The sequence below is a fragment of the Sarcophilus harrisii genome, chromosome 1 (assembly GCF_902635505.1).
Source record: "Sarcophilus harrisii chromosome 1, mSarHar1.11, whole genome shotgun sequence".
NCBI lineage: Eukaryota > Metazoa > Chordata > Mammalia > Dasyuromorphia > Dasyuridae > Sarcophilus > Sarcophilus harrisii.
Window position 1 is genome coordinate 52,040,783 of NC_045426.1, and position 24,847 is coordinate 52,065,629.

Sequence of the window (24,847 nt, forward strand, 5' to 3'; positions counted from 1 at the left end):
TTGACTATTGACTGGAAAATAAACAAATTTTGACATATAAATGTAATAGAACATTTTTATTTCACGAGAAAAACAAATATAACAGATATCAGAAAGATCTGTATGAATTGATGGTGAATAAAATAAGCAAACGGTGGAAGACAATTAATGCAATGATCTCAATAATATAAAAGAAAACAACTGTGAATGATTTTAGGACTGCTCAGTTTAGTGACCAATCAGTGACCAAACTAATGATGAAGCTGGACCCCCACTTTTTGTCAGGCACATAACGGACTAAAGAGATACAAAAGGAGCTACATATTTTCAAACATGGCCAGTGGGATAATTGATTTTGTTTGCCTGTTTCTTTGTTAAAAACTGTTAAAGCATTGCACTCTAATATGCCAGCAGATTTGGAAAATATAGCAGCTGCCACGATTGGAAAAAATCAATTTATATCCCAATCCTAAAGGACAATGCCAAGGAATGTTCAGAATAATGCTGAAGATTCTGTAAGTTAGGCTTATAAGGAATGCTGTGTGCTGCAAAATTGATGTTTTTAAATTATGGTGCTGGAGAAGATTTGTGAGGGTCTCTTGGACACAAGGAGATCAAATCAGTCAATACTTAAAGAAATTAATTCAAGCTACTCACTAGAGGGTCAAATACTAAAACTGAAGATTAAATACATTGGTCATATAATGAAAAGACAGGATTCATTGGAAAAGATACTCCTGATGTTGAGAAAGATTGAAGGCAAAAGGAAAAAGAGATGACAGAGGATGAGATGGATAGATGGTGTCATGGAAACAATGAACATAAACTTGGATATACTTCAAGGAGGGCAGAAGGGTCACAAAAAGAAACTCTTATAAATACATAGATTCTATAATATTGCCATTAAAAATCTCTAGTTGGATTGAAAAACAATTTGTCATAAGGGGAAGGGAGTTTCTGTTAGAGGCTGTGAATGGGTCATGAAAATGAAGTTAAAAAAAAAAAAGAAAGAAGCATCATCAAACATACAGAACAAAACAAAAAAGTTCAGGAAAAAAGAGCTCAGATATAACTCACATGAGGCAATTTTTTTTTACTCTTATTAAATTTAACATGTACTTACAAAGACAAATTGTATATAATAAAAGTTCATGGATGTGTGTGTGTAAACTTGTGTTTTGGTCCTTTTTATGTTGAAATATTTGTGTTTATTGATGGTTAAATTCATAAAAAAATAAAAAAAATTTAAAGCTATTTCAACCATTTCAATGGAATATAGATTCCTTGAGAAAAGGAATTGTTTCTTTTTTTACCTTTGTACCCCCCAGTGATTTACAAACATTTAAGTCCTTAATATTTGTTGAATCACAGAATCTAAGTGGGAAAAAATTTCAAAAGACATTTAGTCCAATACCCACCAAATCTCACCCAGTTTTTACTTAAGACCTTTAGTAAAATCAAGTCTATTTCCAAGGCATCCTCTTCCACTTATTTCCAGAAAGCTTGAATTGTTCCAAAAAAAACCAAAAACTTTTTCTTTATCTTGAACCTAAAACTACCCGCTATTATCATGGAAGCCTAAGAAGTTGCAACGAAGTCAAGAAATAATTTCCTATAATGGCCAGAAAATAGGAGTGGCTTCACAACTTTAAAGAAGTAAAACTTAAAAGGACCTCAGAGGTGATCCAGTCCACCCCTTTCATGGTTTAGATGAGGAACTAAGGTTAAGAGTCTTTAAGTGACTTGCCCAGTATCACCCAGCCAATAACTATTTGGAGCCCCAGTCTCAGAGGAAAGATTAGGATGATAACATGCATGGTAATAAAGTACTCCGTATGAGTATGAGGCAGGGGTGTGTTAATTTACAAGGTAAATGCTTTCATGAAAACCCATGTATTAATTAGGTCAAAATTTAAGTTTAATAGGAAAACTCATAATTTTTTAGTGCATAGCAAATCCCTTTATAACTTTTGTGATACAATTGATACCATATATATGCATATATGTATGTATGTGTATATATGTGAGAATGTCTGTATGTATGTGTATGTGTGTGTGTATGTAATCAAATAACATTTATTAAGTGCCTATTATATGCCAAGACCTAAGCTAATCACTGTGCTAAGGGCTGGATCCATTGTAGGATCCATAATTCAAGACTTCGCAGGAATCTGGCACAGATCCAGCATTTAATTGTGTGATATAGTACTTTCTATGATAAGATCTTTCACCATACCAATTCCTAACTAGAGCATTATTCCTCAATGCAAACGGTTTGAATTTTTTTTAAAATAGAGAATACCAAGAAAAGAAACTCTTATAAATTCATAAAGACTCAAAAATTCCCTAGGTTTTATTTGCCTAATAAATTGAAAAGAAGGCCCAGTTGATAGAGGGCTGAGACTGAAATCAAGAAGTTCTGAGTTCAAATCTAGCCTCAGATATTTATTAGCTATGTGACCCTGGGCAAGTCAGTTAACCTTGTTTGCCTCAGTTTCCTCATTTGTAAAATGAACTAGAGAAAGAAACAATAAACCACTCCATTATTTTTGCCAAAAAAAAAAAACACACAAACAAAATAAAAGGAATCCTAAGGAATTGGAATGACAGAAAACAACTAAACAGTAACAATAAATTAAGAAGGTAATTTGTCAGAATTTTAGAATAGAGTTCTCAAGTCTCAAAAGTAAGAATGCAAAAAGACTTCTAGTTTAACCCCTTCATTTTAAAGATTAAAGGGAAATTTTAAGATTTAAAAAAAATCATTTCAGTGGTTGAATGAAAGCTGCATTTGGAGTAGGGAAAGACTTGAAACCTGCAGACTAACCAACAGGTATTTTTACAACATTTTTTGAGCAGAGAATAACATGCTTAAAGTATTATATTAGATATATTAATGTTCTGGGAGTATATAAAGTAGATAAGAGAAGGAAAAGACTGGATTGAGATCAGCTGGGAGGATTTTGTTGTAAAACAGGTATAAAGTGAGACCAGCTGGGAAATGGTTATGGCAATCCAAGGTGAAGGACTAGCTCCAGACATCAGTTATGGACAGCAGAATTGAACAGATAAAGAGGGCAGTGAGAGAAATAAAATGAAGCCTACAGAATGTCACATTTTATATAATTTTTTTTTTACTATAAGTCAAATGAAATGAAACATTAAATGTAGAACTGTACTACATTAAACGTGAATACCTAGTCTCACAGAATTATGAAGTTGTCTTTAAAGGTTAGAAGGGACCATATAGATCACCATCCCTAAATCTGTCATGCTGGGTACACTAACATCAGAACCACAAAGAATCAATTTTAAACAAGAACAAAAAAAAGATGATAAAGTACTTTTAAAGAGAATGTCAGCAACTCTTAAGCATGATTTTATTATTTTTTCCTGTAATTTCTATACCATTATTTTACAGTAATAGGAATAGAACACTGTACTAGGACTGAGGAATACCTAAATTCAAATCCCATCTCACATGCTTATTAGATGTATGACACTGGGCAAGTCATTTAACTGTGTTGTTTCTCAGTCTCTTCACCTATAAAACAAGGTTAAATCTACAATCCTAGGAGTGACAATGGATTCACCTATCACACATGCTTCTTTGAAACCAACAATGCATTCATATCAGATACCTATGATCAGGAATATTGAATAATTTGTAGGCAATATAAAACAAGTAAAAAATAATTTGGGGGGAAGGGAGAGGGAGGCATCAATTTTGGATGGAAAATTCACTCAAGAGGTTAAAACCTTAAGAGGTTTTAAGAAGCAATATGGTAGAGTAGAAAAAGCTTTGACCTTATAGTCAAAAGATTTGGAATGGAATCCCCTCACTGACATTAGTCATGCCATGATGGGCAAATTACTTACCACTTCTGAGTCTGTTTTGGAGAATTAATGGAGCATGGGACTTAAATTCAGGAAGCCATGAGTTAAAATTTTGCCTCAGTTACTAGCCATATGATCCTGGTGTCAAGTAACTTGAATTCTGCCTGCCTTTCTTTTCTCATCTGTAAGATGGGAATAATAATAAGCCCTAACTCTCAGGGTTGTTGAGGATCAAAAGAGATAATATTTATGAACTGCTCTGCACATTTAGAGCACTATAAAAATATTAGCTATTACTTATTCTATCTTCCTCACTGGGATATTGTGTGATATTTCATAATCCTTAAGGCATGATAGAATGTAAATTGTTATTATTTCTGTGCACTGTATATAAAAAAAGAAACTAGTCCTTTTTTGATCTATCCTTTGGACTGACAACAGAATTTCTTGGGTATAATAATTACAAGAATCACAACAAACTCTACTAAATGTCAACTATAATATCCCATGATGGATCCCGGAGAATACAGAAATAAAAATGATCTAAGGCATGCAATTTTACAAATGCAAAGGAATAGTCCAAAATACTTTTCTTTGTATGCCCAGTACCTAACACAGCATAGATGCTTAACAAATGTTTATTCACTGATTTATTGATTGAGACTATGTTCAAGGGAGAAGGGGGTAATTAATTTCAGCAGTACCTTCCTGCTTCCAAAGAAAATGTAAATTTCTTGATGTAGTATTTTCCCTATGTACTGAAGTCATAGAGCCATAGACCTTAAACAGAGTCAGCATTTCAAACACATATAGATGACTCGAATTTCTTTATTTGCCACTGATCTTTTGAATATAACCTAAATTTTGGCAATCTTTCATCTCTCCATTCCCAACATTCCCCTATGTTCATTGTCTTTGTGCTTTTACTATCTTCATACTCTATCTGGAAGTCCCATACCAATCTATCAAGATCTTTCCCACTTCTAATGACTCATTTCTAATGCCATTCCTTTCTTTCTTTCTTTTTTCCCTCTGAGGCAATTGGGGTTAACTGACTTGTTCCAGATCAACAGCTAGGAAGTATTAAGTATCTGAGACCAAATTTGAACTCGGGTCCTCCTGATTTCAGGGCTGATGCTCTATCCACTGCGCCACCTAGCTGCATTCCTTTCATAAGATCTTTAGCGATTACCATCCTATCTCCACATAGAGATGATCTCTCTCCTCCCCAAATATTCACGGTATTTTGTTTGTATCTTTCTTATGAAATACCATATTCTGTCTTGGGCAATAGTGATTTTATGTTTTGCCTTATCCTTCCTTTCAAATATGAAGTTCCTGAGGACAGGAACTATATTTTATTCATCTTGTATGTTTTCTAGTATGGGAGTTGGGGTAGGAAGAGAAGGAACTTGATTTCTCTGTTCTTAAAAGATCCAGAATATTAAAATCTTAATTTGAAAGGCATTTCAGAGGCTTTTTGAGCTTAATTTGCATCCATCCAAGAATTTTCTTTACAAAATACCCAAGTGGCCATTTAGCCTTTTGCCCTAAAGAGCTCTAATGAGGGCAGAAACCACATTATGCTTCTGGTTTATATGTGTGATTTTGGATCACACATCTTAGGGCCTCAGTTTCATTGTCATAAAACTGGGGGTGGGGAAAGTTGACTTGATGGCAACAAAGATCCTTTCCATCTTTAGATCTACGATTCCATAATCTAGCACATTCCATTTTTGCTTAGCTCTGTTATATACTTTTTATTTATTTACATGTTTGTATCTTCCCTTCCAATATAATATAATCGGCTTGAGGGCAAGGATGGTTTCTAACTCCCCCAAACAGTGTCAATCATGCAATATGTGCTTGCCAAATGCATTAAATTGAATGGGATTAAAATTCTCTTATATCAAACCTAAATCTCTCTGTTACCAGTTATGCCTTCTAGAACTAAGCAGAACCATTTAACAGTCCTTCAAAGACTTAAAGATATTTTCCACATGACTATAGTCTTCTTTTTTTTTTTTTTACAGGCTAAAATACCCCAGTTCTTCTGCTTATCTATGTACTTCTCAAATGTGAAGTTCAGAACTTAACAGAGTATCCCAAATGTGTTCTGATATAGTTATATTTTATTTGTACTAAGCACTTAATCTCTTAAAGATTTTCTAAAAAGTCTTAAAATCACATTACTTTTTTTTGGTTGCCATAAAACACTGCTGAATGATTTTTTTCCAGAAAACTGATATCTGGCTACATCTCCACTATCTTATATTTGAAGTCCAGATTAAGAGTTTATATTTTACTTATTAATGTTTATTTTATTAGTTTCAGCCTTACATCTTGACTTGTTGAGACTAGATGTTGTCATCAGGGTGTCAGCTACTGTTCCTGGCTTTATGTTACCTTCAAATCTGATAAGCACTCCAAATAAATCATTTACAAAACTATTAGATAGTATGAAGCCAAAGACAGACCCAGGGGATACTCCACTATAGGCTTTTTTCTAAGGGGACACTGAATCTTTAATAACTATTGTACTCTGTGGGTCTAGCCATTCAATCAATTTTAAGTCTACTCACTGAGCTATATCTTGTCCACACAAATATCAAGAAAGCCTTTGACAACTGCTTTGCTTACTATGATTTATTTAACCAATAACGTTGCCAAAGATGGAAATCAGGTTTACTTGACATGACCTGTTCATGATGACATTGTGCTACTTTTGTGATCACCATTTCCTTTTAGAGATGTTCACTAATTGTCCCTTTAACAATATGTGCTATGACTTTGTTAATAATGGAAGTTATTTTCACAAGTTTATAGTTTACAAACTCTATTTTTTTTTAAGGTAGGGACAGTGGTCCTTTTTCCTTTCCCATTCTCCCTAACCTAGCCTCCTCCATTCTCCCATATTCCCTAATCTAGCCAAGATAGCTGATGGGTATTCACTAAGCACATTTACCATTCTTTCAATGCTCTGATTCAGGTGACAAGCACATCAAAAGCAACTAGGGGTTCTCTTATTATCTTTCCATTTATCTTGGGTATGAACTCATAAGTCATTTTTGTTCTGTCACGTTAATCACATTATCACTAATAAAAATATTTGAGGCTGAAATAACTCTCATATAGTGTAGTACAAACATTGACTCATACTTAGAAGGTCAATAAAATAAATTCTCAAATCAATGTATATTTAATATATACCTACTGTACAAAGAATATGTGCTGGGAGAGATACAAAGCCAAGATTGGACAGAATTCCTTTCCTCCCTGAACTCTTAAGTCTAACAGAAAAATTTGTTGGATTGTATACAATCTCTGATTTTAAGGAATTAAAAATGAGGATAGGTTTTCTTGTGTGTCAATTAGTTATTAATCTGTTTCAATTGTAAAGACAGCAGAAATGACAAGATTATTCAAGCAAACATGTGATTTGGTAGCTAAGTGTAGAACTAGCCTCCATCAGCAGTAAAATGGATTAGGTACACAATATATAGAAGAAAAACAACTTAGCCTAATTTTTGATGAACTCAAAGGTTCCAGTTACTGAAGGAAAACCTGAATTTGATAAAATAAAAAGTCCTTGAAAAATTGAAAAACAATTAAGCATAAACTAGATTTAAATAAGTACCTCATACCCTATAATAAGGTAAGCCTCAAATAGATACATGAACAAGATATTTTAAACACATATCTTTATACATGTATATGCATGTGTATATTACACAGGAATAAATACTTACATATATGAACAAAGAAGATATTCCCTTTCAGATCTATGAATTGGGAAGAATTCATGACCAAACTGAATAGGATAGAGAGAATATCAGAAGATAAAATAGACAATTTTAATTAAATAAAAATGAAAGTTTTTACATAAACAAAACCAAAGCAGCTAAAATTAAAAGGGAAGCAAATAAAGGGAAGCAAATAACCAGGAAAACATCTTTGCAGCAAATTTTTCTAATAAAGGTCTCATTTCTAAAATATATAAGGAACTTATTTCATTTGTAAGAATAAGTCATTTTTTAATTTTAATTAAAATCCTTTAATTAAAGGATATGAATGGGTAATTTTCAGAGGAAGGACTTCAAGCTATCAATAGCCATATTTTTAAAATGCTTCAAATCACTAATAAATAAAGAAATGCAAATTAAAGTGACTTTGAGGTTAGATTAGCAAAGAAGACAAAAAAGGAAAATGATAAATGGTGGAGCAGCAGGGAAGAGGCACATTGATGCACTATTGGTGAGGCTACAGATTTGTCCTGTCATTTGAGAAAGTAAATATCTATTCCCCAAGAAGTCACTTTGATTCAGTGATATTATCACCACCACCACCACTACTACATTTATACACCAAAGAGATCATAGGAAGAGGAAAAGAACCTGTATAAACATAAAAATATTTACAGTAGTTATCTTTACAGTGACAGCAAAGAATTGGAAACTAAGAAATGCCCATTATTTGGGGATTGGCTAAACAAATTCTAGTATACAGATGTAATAGAGTACTATTGTACCACAAGAAATGATGGAAAGGGATAAGTTGGGAGAAACTTGGGAAGATTTGTAGGAACTGAAGCAGAGATAAGTGAACATAATCAGAACAAAACACCCACAGTGTAAAGAAAAACAACTTTGAAAGACTTAACTTTGATCAATGCAGTGATTAACTTAGATTGCAGATGATGAACAATGCAACCCGTTGACAAAGAGGTGAAGGATTCAAGATAATAAATGAGACATACATTTTTGCATATTGCCAACATGGAATATGTTTTGCTTGACTATGTTTATTTGTTACAAAGATTTTGCTTTTCTTTTTTCTTTTAAAATTGGGAGGAGGGATATGAGAATAAATGCTTATTAATTTTAAAAAGTTAAAAAGGGAATAGAAAAACCTGTTCTCCATCAATACTTCCAACCCTATTTTTATCTCCTTCTAGTTATATTTGCTCCTATTTCTATCTCCAAGTAGTCTCTACTTGTCCTCTAAGACTTCTTGGAAACCTATAACTTTGTTATACTTTTTCCCTTTCTCTCTGTGTTCTTTTAATTAACAAAATTACCATTTTATACTTCTCTAGAGATTATAAGATTTCAAAGTATTTCTATATGTCATTTCATTTTAATTATATCACCTTACCTTTTCAGTTTTCACATAAATAATTTCATGTAAATATTCTGAGGTAGGTAAGGCCAATATGATTATTCCCATTTTACAAAGGAGGAAACAAAGCAGTTAAATAGTTTACCTCAAGTAACACAGATCGAAACCCAAACTTGAAGGACAAAAATGCATTTATGACATTATATATTTTTTAAAAAGACCTTTACTTCTAGTATCATAAAATCAAAGAGTTTTGCAGCTAAAAAACAGATCATTGAATTCACTCCCTTCATTTTATAGAAAAGGAAGCAGATCTAGAAAGACTGTGATTTCCCAGTATTGTTAAGCCAATTGCAGCAAAACTAAAACTAAAACTGAATTCTCCTGATTCCTAAGCAAGTGATGTTGTCACTCTATATTTTGTTTGATCTTCATAACAAAGTTTTGAATATGTAGGTAGGGCAGTTATTAATATTCCCATTTATAGGGAAAAAATGAGACATGAAAAATAATGATTTTTCCAAGGTCATAGTGCAAATAAGCAAAAGAAACAAGACTAGAACTCTTAAATTTCTCTTCCAGTATTCTTTTCATGATCCCAAGTGAGATCCTATTACCTTCTGAAATAAATGAAAAAAAAAATAGTATCTTTTCCCTTCTTAAAAGCAAGGAAATCTTACACACGTTGGGGGTATGGGGAAGAGGATGTGTGGGAGAGAATAATTGGTGGAGAAAAGGTTAACTCTCGAAGACATTTAAAGCTATTATTAGGGAAATTAAATCTGGCAGCAGAAGAAACATAAGAATTTTTTTTTAACGACTAAAGTTATAGCTTAGAAGCTGGTCTGAGTCACAGCTGAGCACAATCTTCAAAGGTTTCCAACTAACTTAAGTTTCAGAGAGAATGAATATTGCTTTCTATTTATCTCTGGTAAAGAAAACTAAGGTTTATATATTGTGATTAATAACAGAGTTTTGTGAGTAATGTACTTAACTTGTACCCAAATACTCCTATTTCTTTAAAACTTAAGCTAAATCATATATAATGTTGTCTACTCCAGTAATCAAATGCATCTGTGACCTCATCCATTTGGATGTTTCCTGTAAAAATTACAAGCCCTCCATGGCTATCTATCCTATGTAAAACTTGGCTTAGGTTTTTCCAATGGTTCATCATACTGGGGCTCACTCAGTCTTCTAAAAGTCTTTCTTATTTTTTTCCCTAATGGCTTGAGGATATCATTGGAGCACTTGAGATGTCTACTTCTGCTAAACAAGTGGCCAACCCATTTTTTAACCTTACTTTTACTTTATGCCATCTTTTTCCTCTAGTTCCTCTGGAAAATCTTCAATTTTAAATGTTGTAGCCCTCCCACATCCTCCATAAGTCTTTTTAGTGCCTTTTGTGTGATATCCATTTTCATTTGTTTTGAGACAATTATGTTCTTTATCTCAGAATAGAATAATAATGTTTAAAAGGTGGGCCTTTATTTCTGGCAAAAAATTGGAGCTACTAGAATAGTTTTTCAATTCCCTGAAGGCAACCCCATCTCCTCTCCCCCTCCTGTTTAGCTTTGAACTGAATCTGTTGTCTATATGCACTATCTGGCCCCAGATAAACATAGTAATGGACAAGCGCCATTGTCCGTGGAATTTCAGGTTATAATACTGGCAATAGACATTCTTCCTCCATTTGTTCTACTTTTTGTGGGTTCTCAGATTAGATCTCTTCCAAAAGACAATGAAATATTCTCAAGCTTGATGTGACTTTGCATGAGAAAGGAGAACATCTGGAGAACTTCACCATCTATAAAGAATTTCTTTTCCACTTAGACTCTAAGCTGGATCTTCTCTATCTTGATGACAAACACCTTTTGTGAATGTAAGTCTATGGGATTTATGCCTTATCTGATATTTGTCACTGAAAAAGTTTGTATATGTTGTTATATCTTTCAAGATACCCTGAATGATGTTGGCATTTAAGTAAAAGATGAATAGCTAAAACATTTATTAAATATTATATGCCAGGCACTGTGTTAAGGATCTACACATATTAAAAAAGAGATAAAAAGATAAAATGCCCTTGTTTTCAAAAAGCTTACTTTCCAAAGGAGGAAGGCAAAACCCAAAGGATTTCCAAAATTAGAGAAGTAAGGAAAGACAGCTTGTAGGAGGCAGGGTTTGGAAGTGATGGCTAGGCAATGATGTGGATCCTTGATTCTGAAAAGATAAAGCAACGTTTACCTATAAGAAATAAGAGTGGACCCAGAATTGGAGACCAAGATTTTGGAAAAATGGTCATGAAGGGGATAAGGATGTTTGCCAGAGTACAGGCATAAGATTTAGAAATAGTAGCCAAGAAAACAATCTTTAAGCCAGAATTCTTAATTTTGTAAAGGCTGATGGACCATTACAAACAATATCTCTTTTCATGAATCAATAAAGAATAAAAACCAATAAACTGATGTCCATCAACTGGGGAATGGCTGAATAAGTTATGGTATATGAATGTAATGGAATATTACTATTCTATAAGAAATGATGAGTGGTCTGATTTCAGAAAAGCCTGGAAAGACTTACATGAACTGATGCTGAGTGAAGTGAAGTGGAGCAACAGCAAGATTATGTGACAGCTGTGATGGACTTGGCTCTTCTCAACAAGGCAACGATTCAAGATAATTTCAATAGACTTGGGATGGAAAATGCCATTTACATCCAGAGAGAAAACTATGGAAGCATATTTTCACTTTTTTGTTTGCTTTTTTTTTCTTGTGGTTTTTTCCTTTTTTCTGATTTTTCTCTCACAACGTGACTAATGTGAAAATATTTTTTAAATTATGGTATGTGAATAGCCTATATAAGACTGCTGTCTTGGGGAGGAGGGAAAAAATGGAACTCAAAATTTTATAAAAAATGGATGTTGAAAACTATCTTTGTATGTAATTGAAAAAATAAAATGCTATCAAAAAATTTTTTTAAAAAGAATAAAAACCATGTTAAAGAGATGCAATGAGGCAAAGTTATCCCAAGGACATTTAAGGACAAAAATGGAAGGACAAACAGAAGACAAGTGTAAAAGATCTGCTAAGTTTTTTGTGGGTTTTTTTTGTTTTTTGTTTTTTTTTTTTTTACTGTGTTCACCTGTGCTCAAAAATCTATCAAACTGTGTATACCCTTTGACCCAGCAGTGTTACTACTGGGTTTATATCCCAAAGAGATTTTAAAGAAGGGAAAGGGACCTGTATGTGCAAAAATGTTTGTGGCAGCCCTTTTTGTAGTGGCCAGAAACTGGAAACTGAGTGGATGCCCATCAATTGGAGAATGGCTGAATAAATTGTGGTATATGAATATTATGGAATATTATTGCTCTGTAAGAAATGACCAGCAGGATGATTTCAGAGAGGCCTGGAGAGACTTACATGAACTGATGCTGAGTGAAATGAGCAGAACCAGGAGATCATTATACCCTTCAACAACAATACTGTATGAGGATCAATTCTGATGGACGTGACTCTCTTCAACAATGAGATGAATCAAATCAATTCCAATAGAGCAGAAATGAACTGAACCAGATACACCCAGGGAAAGAACTCTGGGAGATGACTATCTAGTCATGACTAGATGACTACATAGAATTCCCAATCCCTCTATTTTTGTCCACCTGCATTTTTTATTTCCTTCAAAGGCTAATTGTACACTATTTCAAAGTATGACTCTTTCTATACAGCAAAATAACTATTTGGACATGTATACATATATTGTATTTAACTTATACCTTAACATATTTAACATGTATTGGTCAACCTGCCATCTGGGGGAGGGGTTGGGGGAAGGAAGGGAAAAGTTGGAACAAAAAGATTTGCAACTGTCAATGCTGAAAAAATCACCTATGCATATATCTTGTAAATAAAAAGCTATAATAATTTTAAAAATTAAAAAAAAAAAACTGTGTTCACCATCAAGAGTAGTAGAGCCACCTTACTGAGATGCTAATTAAGAGACTAAATAGTAAACAATATTTTTGCTATTTTCAATGGTATTTGAGAGGTAAGAAATAGTTTATTTCTTCTCTACCTGGAATGCATCCCTTTTTAAAAATCTCTACTTCATAGAATATCTTTTCCTTCAAGGCTCAATGCAAGTACTACTTGGAAACTTTTCTCATCCTCTCCCAAAACCTTTCCATGGTGTCTGAGATAGAAACTTGTAATGATTTTATGTTTGTTCTATATATCTATTTTTGTTATATGTGTATATAGGCATATACATATATATGCATATGCATATTATATAAACATCATCTTCTCTCCCCACAAAAGAATGTAATATCCTTGAGGGCAGGAATTGTTTCCTTTCTTTTCTTTTCTTTTTGGCCTTTGAATTCCCAGGAACTTCACCAGTGTCCAACATATATTTAGTGCTTAATAAATGCTTCTTGGTTATTGATGGATTGAGGGTAAGTCTTTCAATCAGGAAAACCTGGATTCATATCCTGCTTCTGACACCTACTAATAAACGCATGATCCTGGGCATGTAGCTTAACCTGTTTGTATCCCCAGGCAACTCTATAGTTGTAAATTACAGACCAGTTGCTAACCTGAATCAATGAAAGCAGCTTCCAAACTGAGTTAGCTCAGACAAATGAAATCACAGGTCTGAATCCCAATCCCTTCTCTTCCCACCCTACTCTGACCAAAAAAAAAAAAAAAAAAAAAAAGGTATTTCACTTTATTTTTATAAAGCATTCATGGCTCTTTCCTCTTTCACCATGCTCATGGAAAATCTAAAAGGAAGCTAGTATCTATAGCCAAAGGCCACCATTTTTACTTTGGTGACAGCTACTAGAACTTATAAACATAGTAACTTAGGAAGTATTAACTAGTCACTGCCTTACAAATCACAAACTTTCAAACTAGGCTATCCTAAATTAGTTTACGTCTCCTTGCTACTGGCCAAAAAGCATCCTCCCATTAAACAATTTGTCAGAAAATATTTGTTTAGCAACTACTAAGTACAAAATACTGCACTGGATACTAGGATTACAAATACCAAAAAATGAAACATTCCTTATTCCCAGGGAGCTTACATTCGATCTGAGGATACAACATGCAGATATGTATGTATTCTGTATAAATATATATGTATAGATGTGTGTATAATCATAAATATATATGTAATACATATATATACATATATAACACATAATATAATATAATGTAACACATAATAGGAGTATTTCATAGTATGCTACAATGTAATAAACTATATTATTTATACATACTATGGGGCTACTAGGATACTGGATCTAGAATCAGGAAGATGTATCTTCCAGCATCTTTGCCAAGAAAACCCCAAAATGGGCTTATGATGAGTCAGACATGACTGAAAGATGACTAAAGAACATATATAATAAACATTATATACTTTATTATACAATAAACATCTAAATCAATATTAATATTATATACATAGAATAAGTACGTTACTAATAAATGATGGTGATAATAATAGCTAATATTTATAAAATATCTTCGGATAACTATGTGTCACAATGAACAGAGTACCAGGCTTGAGTCAGGAAAATTCATTTTTCTGAGTTTATATCTGGCCTCAGATACTTCCTAGCAGAGTTATTGTGGGCAAGTCATGTTATTGTCTGCCTCAGTTTCCTCATCTGGAGAAAGAATGGCAAACCAGGCCAATATCTCTACCAAGGAAATCCTTGAGCTCATGAAATGTCCGTTGAACTGAAAAGACTGAACAATGACAAAAAAAAAAAAAAAAAAAAAAAAAAAAAAAAAGAATCTAGAAAGAAAGGGCTGCATGCAGATTGTGAATAGAGGAATTTCTACTTTATCCCAACCACTCTAAGGAATCACTGAAGTTTATTAAGTAGAATGGTGACACAGCTGAGGTTTTTTCCCCAAGTTTTGTCTACCAAAGTGCTACTTGGGGAAGCAGGTTACAGAAAAGGGCATTTGATTCTTAGCCAGATAGAGAAAGAATAAAAGAGCAAATCAAACTCATATTCAACTAGTCCCCTGTGGAACATTAATTCATTATCTTCTCAGGACTAGGTGCTAGAATCTTCTCCTTCATCTTAATTGCAGATAAACCTTCCCTTTATTAACTCTTTTCAAGTCTCTCTTTACTTATGGGACTTCAGATTTCCAGAATTACTTCTTCATCATGTGGGTTACAAAGTGAAAGGACATACAAAAGTAATAACAGCAAAAATAGTAGCTAGCTTATGCTATTGTAATATTTGAAAGTTTACAAAATGCTTTCCTCACAAATAGTACAAATATAACCAGCCCATTCCACCAATGTATAAACTAAGGCTCAGAGGTTAAACAACTTGCTCCTGATTTCATAGCTAGTACTTTAGGCAGATTTTTATTCAGATCTTTTGGCTCCAAATCCTACATTCATAACTACTAATTTATGAGGGTATTTCATTTGTATTTGAGTATCTGGTTCCTTATGAGTTTTTTACACTCCCAAAATAGGGTGTCCGATCAATTTAATTCACTTGGAAAGAAGAGACCTACCACCTCAAAGATTAAAAAAAGACAAGAACTGAGAACATATTACTTTGCTGGTAGGCAACCCCCTTATCATAGGATCAAAGGATTTAAGAGTTGGAAAGGACCTTAGAAAGCATGTAATCCAAATCGCTTAATTTACAGATGAGGAAATAGAAGCTTGTAGGTACTAACTTTCATGTAGGTACTAACTGGCAAATGTAAGCTCGGCTTCGGATCCTGGGCTTCTTCCATTAGAGTCAGTATTCCTTCCACTCAACCAGGCCCAATGGGACTACTCCGTTTAGAATCACAACACAAACCTCCCTTGGGATGTTTCTGATCTACTTGAGAACAGCGACTGTCTTGTGTTTCTATTTGCTATCTCAGTGCTTAGCACAGTACTCTGAACACAGAAAGCACTTAATAAATACTTTTTCTTTCATTCATTCATTCATTGATTTCCTCACAGTGACTCTAAAGGGAATGTACAAGTCTAAGAAAGATAATTCTCCATTTTTTTTTTCCTTTTAGCTGATTCAGGACTAAAGGAAAGTTGTTTAACCTAAAACATACAGTACTGTTAAAAAAAAAAAAAAAAGATTAGCACTAATGAATATTTGGTTATCAGACTTGAGCTCATGAAATACATCCTGTAGCATTTTTAATTGACTGTAAAACAGCTTGCTATTTACCTCCAGCCCAAAACATGGTATGTCCCTTTAATTTTTCAGGGTCTCCATATTCATCCTCCTTCCTTTTTCCCACCTTGCCAGACCATACAGTTAAAATACATTACATATTTCTAATTTCCTTTTTGGTGTCTTATCTTAAAAGGTTATGGGAAAAATATAATCCCCCTATACCGGATTTTAAACTCTTATATATGGATTTAATTAACCACAGGACTCTCCAAAAGAATTGTAAATGTACTTCTCTTAATTTGACTATTTTGCCTGGAAGAAATTCTCTTTTCCTAATTTTTGGAGCTATCATAAAGTTGAAACCTTTCCCTTTTCACTAATTTTTCTCACACATATGATACAATAATCCAACAAAGCATTAAGGAGACCACAACTTTCACAATCACCATAGTCCCTTAAAATCATTACCACATGAATCCCTTGATTTTTAAACTACACCAAGGTTTTCCCATTTACTTGGGGATTTTTCCTTCTAAGAATTCATAGTTCCTCATACTTGTTATTATTACTATTGCATTTCAAATGCAATACAAGTTGGGACAAAAAGCAACTTAGATAATTCAAAGTCTAAGCCAAAAGCCAGATGCCTTTTTAATATTTACTACAGCATATCTATCCATCTATCAACACATATTGTTAGAATTCTTACAAGGTGTTAAGTCAGTGGAATTGATAGAGATAATGGTTAAATCTAATTTAGCATTGATTTAATCCTACAACAAATAATGGTTTCCTGGTGATGTAACGATTGGACTATACTCAGTGCACAGCATATAAGCAAGAAGGTCTCAGGGCCAGACACAGAAGCCTACAACCCCACTCTCAGAGGTGGAGTCAAGATTCATTCCAACTTCCACCTTTGTGCTGGCTGGAGATTCGGAGGAAGAGAGGCTGAAGCTGGCAGACACAAAGGACTAGCAGCAAGAGCTCTTGGAACCAAGGAGAGAGATAGGCCTCCAAGAAAGCTAACCAGGCTATTTTGAAGGAGACAATAAAGGATCTGGACTTTAACTCCTGGCTGCATTTGGGGTGATTACACTGAACTGAAATGAAGGCTGCTCCCAGAAGCCCCCCAAGAAACCTGCTCCCAGAGAACATTATATTTTAAAGAAGAACACTACAACATATATCCATATAAACATTTATTTAGATACACACATATCTATATGTAAATATATCTACAGATATCTCTATTTATATCCATCAACAAATATATCTATCTATACATATATAGATACACATCTCTATCTCCTTATATACATATATCTATATCTATCTTATGTTAACACTATAAAGAACCAAATTTCTTTTAGTTCTTCATAGAAAGTTAGCATGAGAGATGTCTTAGAATGCTCAGGGAAAACCCATTTGTATATTTATTTTACATAGTAAATGTATCAAAAACTAAAGTATGAAAAGTTCAGTTTGGTCATAAGCATATCTGTAGAAAATGACCAAAAACATATCTAAAAGTAAGGTTTCTTCCCTTCCATATTCTAAATAAGCATGCGACTTATCATTAGTATATTCAATTGTCACCTTTCCATATAAAAGACCAGACAGGACATGCTACTATAGAGGAGAATTTTGTTTTATTATATGCTACTGTAAAAGTATTAGCAAAAAGTACTAGCAAAAACAATGACAATTCAATTTAGCACCTATAAAGTTTAAAATTCAGTTATCTAGCACTTTATTATTTTCACTCACTTCCAAATAGTTTAAAATAAAATAACAATAATCTTTATTACTCTTGTATCTTGTGCTTTTCAGGAAATGTATTTAATCCTTAAAATTAGGATGGGTACTGTTATACCAAGTTTACAAAAGAGAAAACTGCATTCTAGGTAAGTTTAAATCCAGTTCTCCCACTAATAAACCAATGATCTTTCCACTAAACAAACTATTTAGAGTTCTATTTGGAAAGTATCCCATGATTGTTTTTATAACAAATTTATCTTCCTGAATTTTGTTTGGGTCAACATTAAAACTAGTTTGCATTTCAGTCCAGAAGTAATTAAAATTTTCCCAGTTAATCCACAAATTGGGCAGCATACCTCTTTATAATGAGGGGGCTGTTTCGCAGCCAGCCCTAATAAGAAAAAGCTCATAAGAATGTCTACGCTCTTCATCAACTCTGCAGGGAGCACAGCTCAAGTACAGTAAGAACTCAATACAGATGCTTTGTCTTGTCTGTATCTAAGGACAGAGTTCAAGATTAGTCGAGTGTGTATAACTGAACTTTGAATCTTAGGAAGACACTTGGCATCGATGATGGATTTCTAAAAATCCTCAGGGGAAACACCTCTGGACATTTATTTTATATAAGAGGGGAGCAGGGTTTTGAACTGGAAAACAAAATACTCCAAGACGCCAGATCACTCCTGAGAAATGGGTGACTAGCTTCTGAAATAAACTAAAAAAAGACTACCAGGATGCTAGTTTTTATTAGGCAGTGAAGAAAACACAACTAACAAACAGGGAGGGAAGGAGGAAGGATAACTTTTCCCCTTCAGTAAAGTCTGGTCTTTGAATAAGAAATGGGAGTAAGCAGTTGGTACTGGAGGTGCTTTTATTTTTGTTTGTGTTTTTTCCTCAGGTACTGGAAGGATAGATGAATGGAAGGGAGTCCCTGTTGCCTAGCACCACATGAAATTTCATTCATTTCCCTCCAAACCAGTATAGACTGACCTGCATCTCAGGCTTCCAGTAACCTCTTTCCATAGCACTACATAGTTGGAGTCACAACTTCCCCTTCTAGTTGCCTTACGGCCCTCCACCAAATATTCCCCCTCAAGCCCAGTTCTCTTCAAAATTAGGAAACTTCAGGTTCTTCCACTCAGACACTGGATCAGCTCAGCTGATTGTCACCCCTACTTACACGGAAGGTATTTATTTCTTCCAGCTCTTTCCCTTCTCCTCTTCCCCGCTTCCTCTCTTCCCAAAAGGGATTCCGTCAGTCTTCACCCACCATATCAAAAAAATGCCATTCGTTCTCCCTTCTCCAAGGAAGACCCTATTCGGCTGTCATCCAACCTCACAGAAAAGACTTTCTAAACTCCTTCCCCCTCCATTAATGGAGAAGAGACTCCCTTCACGGAGGTTCACACTTCCCGACCCTCAGAGAAAGAGCTCCTTCCGATGCCCTTCTCTCCCCCCGCTCCCGGCTTCTTCCCTTTGAAGAGGGGGAAGTCATCTCTGAGGTTTCCCTGGATTCTCCTCCCCACCTAAAACAGGCCATCCCTTCACTGTCCCCTTCCATCTCACAAGGACTGCCTCGCCTCTTCGGAGGGACCCCTCTGACTCCTCCGGCCCCCTCAGAAAAGGGAGACCTTCCCCAAGATTAGGAATCCCCTCGTGGCCTCCTTCCACTTCAGAAGAAGGATCCCTGGTTCCTCGTCCGCTCGGAGGAAAGCCCCTCAGAGGAGGGATCGCATCAGCAGGGAATCCCCCAGTCCGGGAGAGACCCTTAGAGCCTAAGCCGCTGCGGGACCTTAGGGTGCCAGAGTCCCCGGGCCAGTCCCGCAGCTCCCCCCACCCCGCGACCCCACGTGCTTGCTCCTGCCCCCCACTCCCCCTCCCAACCTCCGGCCTCCTCTCAATGTCTCTCACTTACCCGCCCGTGCGCGGCTCCGCAGCCGCCACCTCCGGCCCCGGCCCGGCCGCTACTGGGGGGTGTGACTTTCGTGGGGGCGTGGCGCTGGCGGGCGGGGTCTGGAGGGGCGCTCCCTTCCTTCTCCTTTCCTCTCCCCCTCCCCCCCCACTTTCCCCCGAGAGGGTGAGGGGCCAAGGCTGCAGCCCCGACTGGGCTCCTCCGGGGCGGGCAGGCGCGAGCGGCCGGCGGGCAGAGTCGGACCCACAGACGGGGGCGGGATGGGAGGAAGGACCGTGCGGCCCGAGCTGGAGCGGGAGCAGGAGCGCCAGGAATCCCAGGAATGAGGAGTCGTCGCCGCCCGCTCTGGGCCCCGCCCCGTCCCGTCCAGCCGCCGCTGCGGAGCAGGTGGGGACGGAGACCTGGAGGAGCGAGTCCCCAGCGCTAGCGGAGAGCCCGGCCGGGGGCCGGGGGCGGGACCGGGCAGGTAGAGGGGCGGGGCCTTCCCTCCCCAACCCCCCCCCCGACATGTACACACCGCGTACGCCCCGGGTGAAGGCGCACCCACTCTCCCATCCCCCCGCCACGTGCGCACTCCGCATTACACCTGCCCCCAACACTCCGGGCGCGGACACCAGCACACACACACACAGAGGTGACCAGTGGGCCCGTCCTATATACATGCCTATAGTCATACATGTTGGCCCGGCCCTTACCCCCTTCAAAATAGGCAAGTAGAAATAAACGCTGTGCTTGTGTTCAGTCCCATAGCCTCGCAAAGACTTTTTGGGTAGAAATGCATCGTTTCCACAGACCCTGACAAAAACTCCGCTGGCCGCCTGTCAGTTCTAAACCGATCATTCCCACGCTCACTACCAGCACTGACACCCAGTCTCCACACTGGCCGCGCACGTACACTGTGCCTTGGCCAAGTCACTACACGTAAACACAAGCTCCTGCCTGATAGGGTCGATACCCCCTCCCCCATTCTTCATGACACGGAAAGCACTTGCCCTAAATCCTCTAAAAGACACTTTTCCAAGCGGCGTTTGAGAACATTTTCTGAGCCCTTCGGACGCCAGGCTCACGCCGGCACTGATGGTGTCTGCTTCCGCGCCACACGGATTGGGAACCGGGGAGCAGTACAGAGCATTCACGGAGCTTTGCCTCCTCCTCCCATTACAGTATTGTACAGACATCACTACGATACTCACATACTCACACACACCAGTAAGTCACTCCCTTTCCCTCCCTCCCCAGCCTCAAGGAGGAAGTCAGGGTAAATCAAAACAGTGTGAGAGGTGGAGGGGGGGGGGGTGCGGCAGGAACAGACATTTCGCTGGGAGCAGCTCTCACAAATGCTGGCTGAGTTTGGCAAACTTCTGGAGTCAGCAGCCTGTGTTCTCTGAAAAGTGCCAGGGCTGGAGGCTGGGGGTTCCGAAAAAGTGGGATGAAACACTTCTCATTAGGGTCAGTTTTGTTATTACTAGAACCAAGAACGTTCAGGAGTTGAGAGGATTGTGGTTGTTTTTCCTGTCATTCCGAGGCACTTAGGAATGGTGAGCTTGCAAAGCATTCAGCTTACTGTATATACAACCAGCCAGTCAGTCTACCCTCCAACATCCCCTTTTCCTTCCCCCTCCTCCTCCCCATTGTTCCACTACTGCAACAATTAAGAAGACATTTTATAGCATAAGCAGCCATTAACTGTATAAAATAGAGAGATTACTTCCCCTGTCCCTTCTCCATGTGTATTTGACACTGGGTTTTCATGATCAAACCTCAGCAACTAGTTACAGATTCAGGTATGAAGGCTTCACATGAGCTGGAAGGAAAGATAGTATCAGTGATTTGCTAAACAGAAAATAAGTTACCTTTTGTACAATGTGTTACAACTTCCAAAACACTTTTACATATACAATCGCATTGCTGTTTTGGCCAGAAACCTTGAGGATCTTCTCCCAGATAGACTTTTTTTTTTTTTTTTTTTTTTTTTTGGACTAGGTAAAAGAAGCTATTTTCTGCCTCATTTCTGACCTAGCCTTAATCACTGAATTGGCAATTACTTCAGTAAACTGAGACCTGTCTACTAGACCTAGATGGCGCTGAAGGAGAAACTGAGATTGGTGCTTTGCACAACCCTTCCTCTCTTAAATTCAATTCTTTTGCATATCAAGGCATCCCCACCCTGATGTCCTTCCAGGATGAAAGACAAACAACAATGGCAACCTACCATAAAGCTAGAGCATAATAAGATGATTTTACATATGAGGGAATGGAGACCCCAAAGGGAGAAAATAATCAAGGTTCCAGTCCTCATGAGGGAAGCATCTGGAACTAGACCTAGAACCCTATGATTCCCAAGCCAGTATTCTATCTATCACTATTCTACAAAATCAAAGTATGGAATCCAAAAGGCAGATATTGCCTTATGAATGGCTTTGTCTCATTTTGTCATTTTTATCTCAACTGTGTGTTTCCTAAGGGTATCTTTCTAGTATTAAGATCTAAAGGAACAAATGAGATAAAGTTTAAAATAAGTTCTATCCAAATGGCATTGTTTTTCCAATCAATAATCTTAGGAGTCTTAGTAGTAGCAGTAACAGACTGAGAAATGTTTCCTGCACAGGAGTATTAGGGAAAGAGGCAGATAGCTTGGAAGCGAATCAGGGACTTTAGCAGCCAAAAGAAAAGAGGGGGAAGTGTGTCTGACCTGGAAAGCTGGCCATTTACCCTTCTCTCTCTTTCCTTTGGATTGTTGAAACACCTGATTCTCTTCCAAGCTATCTGTCTCTTTCCCTCTCTTTCTCTCTAATAGTCTAGTGAAAAAGTATTTCTCAGTCTTTTAGTGCTACTACTAAGATTCCTAGGGTTACAATAGGAATAATAATGCTGTTCATGCTCCATTTATTGAAACCCAATTCTGTTACAGAGTATTTAAAAAAAAAAAATAGGTGACAGAAACCTGAAATTGTTACTTGGCAGCATCAGAAAAGGAAAAGGAAGTTATTTCATTATTTGTCCAATTAATCCAAATTAAATATGTATAATTTGTATGGTGCAAGGTAATTTGCATGTTAGTATAGTCCAGAGGGTCTCAGAGGACTCACTATCACTCTTCAGTTTCCTGCTCTGCTTAGAACAATCTTGAATGTCTTCTCAAGACAGAGGTATCTGGCAAGCATGTGACAAGAATTTGATCTTTCATCTATTAATTCCAGCACCTCCCTTTACATCGATATGTCACAGCCTTAGCCATTTAGTTGATTTTTGTGATTGTACCTATTTCAGGAATCCCTATGGAATAAGAATGTAAATTTTTGCCTTTCTATTTTTTTCCTTATAATTTCTTTGATTTCCCAGTAGTTTTTGTGTTCCAGATATTAACTGTTGCCTATCAGTTTGAGACTTCTTGGCCTTTCTCTGAACCCAATGTCCTTCAAATGGTTCTTTCTCTGAAAATGATGCAGTAGAGGGCAGATAAACACAAACCAAAGTAGATCGGCATCCTGAAATGTTCACTTAGCCAAATCCCTAAGCCTAGCACCTAACTAGTGCTTTAAATATGTTTCTGTGTAGATCTGTGTAGATTCTGTGTAGATCGGTGAATGGGGAATAATTATAAAGCTAGGGCAATAATCAGTTCTGGGGAGAGGGGAAACATTAAGTTTTAGATGAAGGATTTTCATTTTAGAGAAAGTGGCAGCCTAGAGAGTCAAGATACTGGATGCAGGGAGAACCACCAGGAAGCTATTACTACGTGAGTCAGACTTGGTTACTGCAGAGCATCTCAGAGCTGGAAAGGACCTCAGCAGCCAACTGTTTAAGATTATTCCCCGAGTAGTGGTCATTCAGCTCTTACTCAAAGAGTGAAGGGGAACAGACCAGCTTCCAAGATGGCACATTCCATCAGTGGACCTTTTTCCTTTTTGTCAAAACAAAATTTGTCTCTGCCACCCATTGTCATTGAGTCAAACCATTTTCCTACCAGGCACTGTGCTAAGAATACAAAAAAAGGAAAAAAAAACCCAAATAAAACTCAACCCAAGTTTCCAAATCCCCCACAGTCTCTGCTCTCAAAGAGCTTGCAGGGCCCAAGCAAACCAAATCTAATTACTTGTCCTCATGACAAGCCTTTGATATCCACAGTTATCCACCTCTGCTCCTGCTTCCCACTAAACACTCCCAATTCCCTCAACTAATCTTCATAAATTATGTTATCCTCTCACCAGTGGGGTCATTCTCTTCTAATTTGTCTATATTTTGCCTAAAATATTGTCTCAGAATTGAGCACAGGACCCCAGATCTACACATGTGATCTAATAGGCAGAAAATAACAGAACTATTAGGGTCCTCTTTCTGAAGGTGGATGCTGTGTCTTGTTAAATGCATTCAAAGCTGTGTTTATCTTTTTATATTTTTGGTTGTTATGTCATACTGATGGCTTATATATAACTTCCAATCCCCCAGAGCCCACATATCTTTTTAAATTAATTTTTTCAATTAACAAAGATATATTTCTCCCTCTCCCATATTTTCATCATTCGTCATCAAAAAGAAAAAAGAAAAAGAAAATCTTTGTAACAAATATGCATAGTCAAGCAAGGCAACCATAACCGTGTCCAAAAATATATTTCTCAGTTTGAACCCTGAGCCGATCACTTTTCTGAAGTAGGGAACATGGTATCATCATTAGTCCTTGATGATAGTTGGTCATTTGATTGGTCAGAGTTCTTAATACTTTCAGAGTTATTTGTCTCTGTAAAATCATTGTCATCATATAAATTGTTCTCCTGATTCTCCTCACTTCACTTTGTATTAGTTCATATATGTCTTCCCAGGCTCTGTTATCTTCATAATTTCTTATAATACAAATAGTATTCACTTGCATTCAATTTGTTGAACTATTCCCCAATTGATGGGAAATTATTTGTAATCTTTTGGCAATACAAAAAGAGCTATTGTAAATCTTTTATGACATAGAGGTCCTTTTAATCTTTCTTTGATCTCATTGATACACGCTATAGATTTATACAGTGGGTCAAAGAGTATACACAGTTTAGTAGCATTTGGGGAGTAGTTCCAAATTGCTT

General features: G+C 36.7%; 1 protein-coding gene across 1 annotated transcript in view; it reads right to left on the reverse strand.

Moving 5' to 3' along the window:
- Nucleotides 1-20,214, reverse strand: part of VGLL4 (vestigial like family member 4) — a 175,878-nt gene extending 155,664 nt beyond the window's left edge. Inside the window, exon 1 of the mRNA XM_003762418.4 lies at nt 19,779-20,214. The gene's annotated coding sequence lies outside the window, so the exon portion shown is untranslated. The remainder of the gene's footprint in view (nt 1-19,778) is intronic.
- Nucleotides 20,215-24,847: the final 4,633 nt, after the last annotated feature.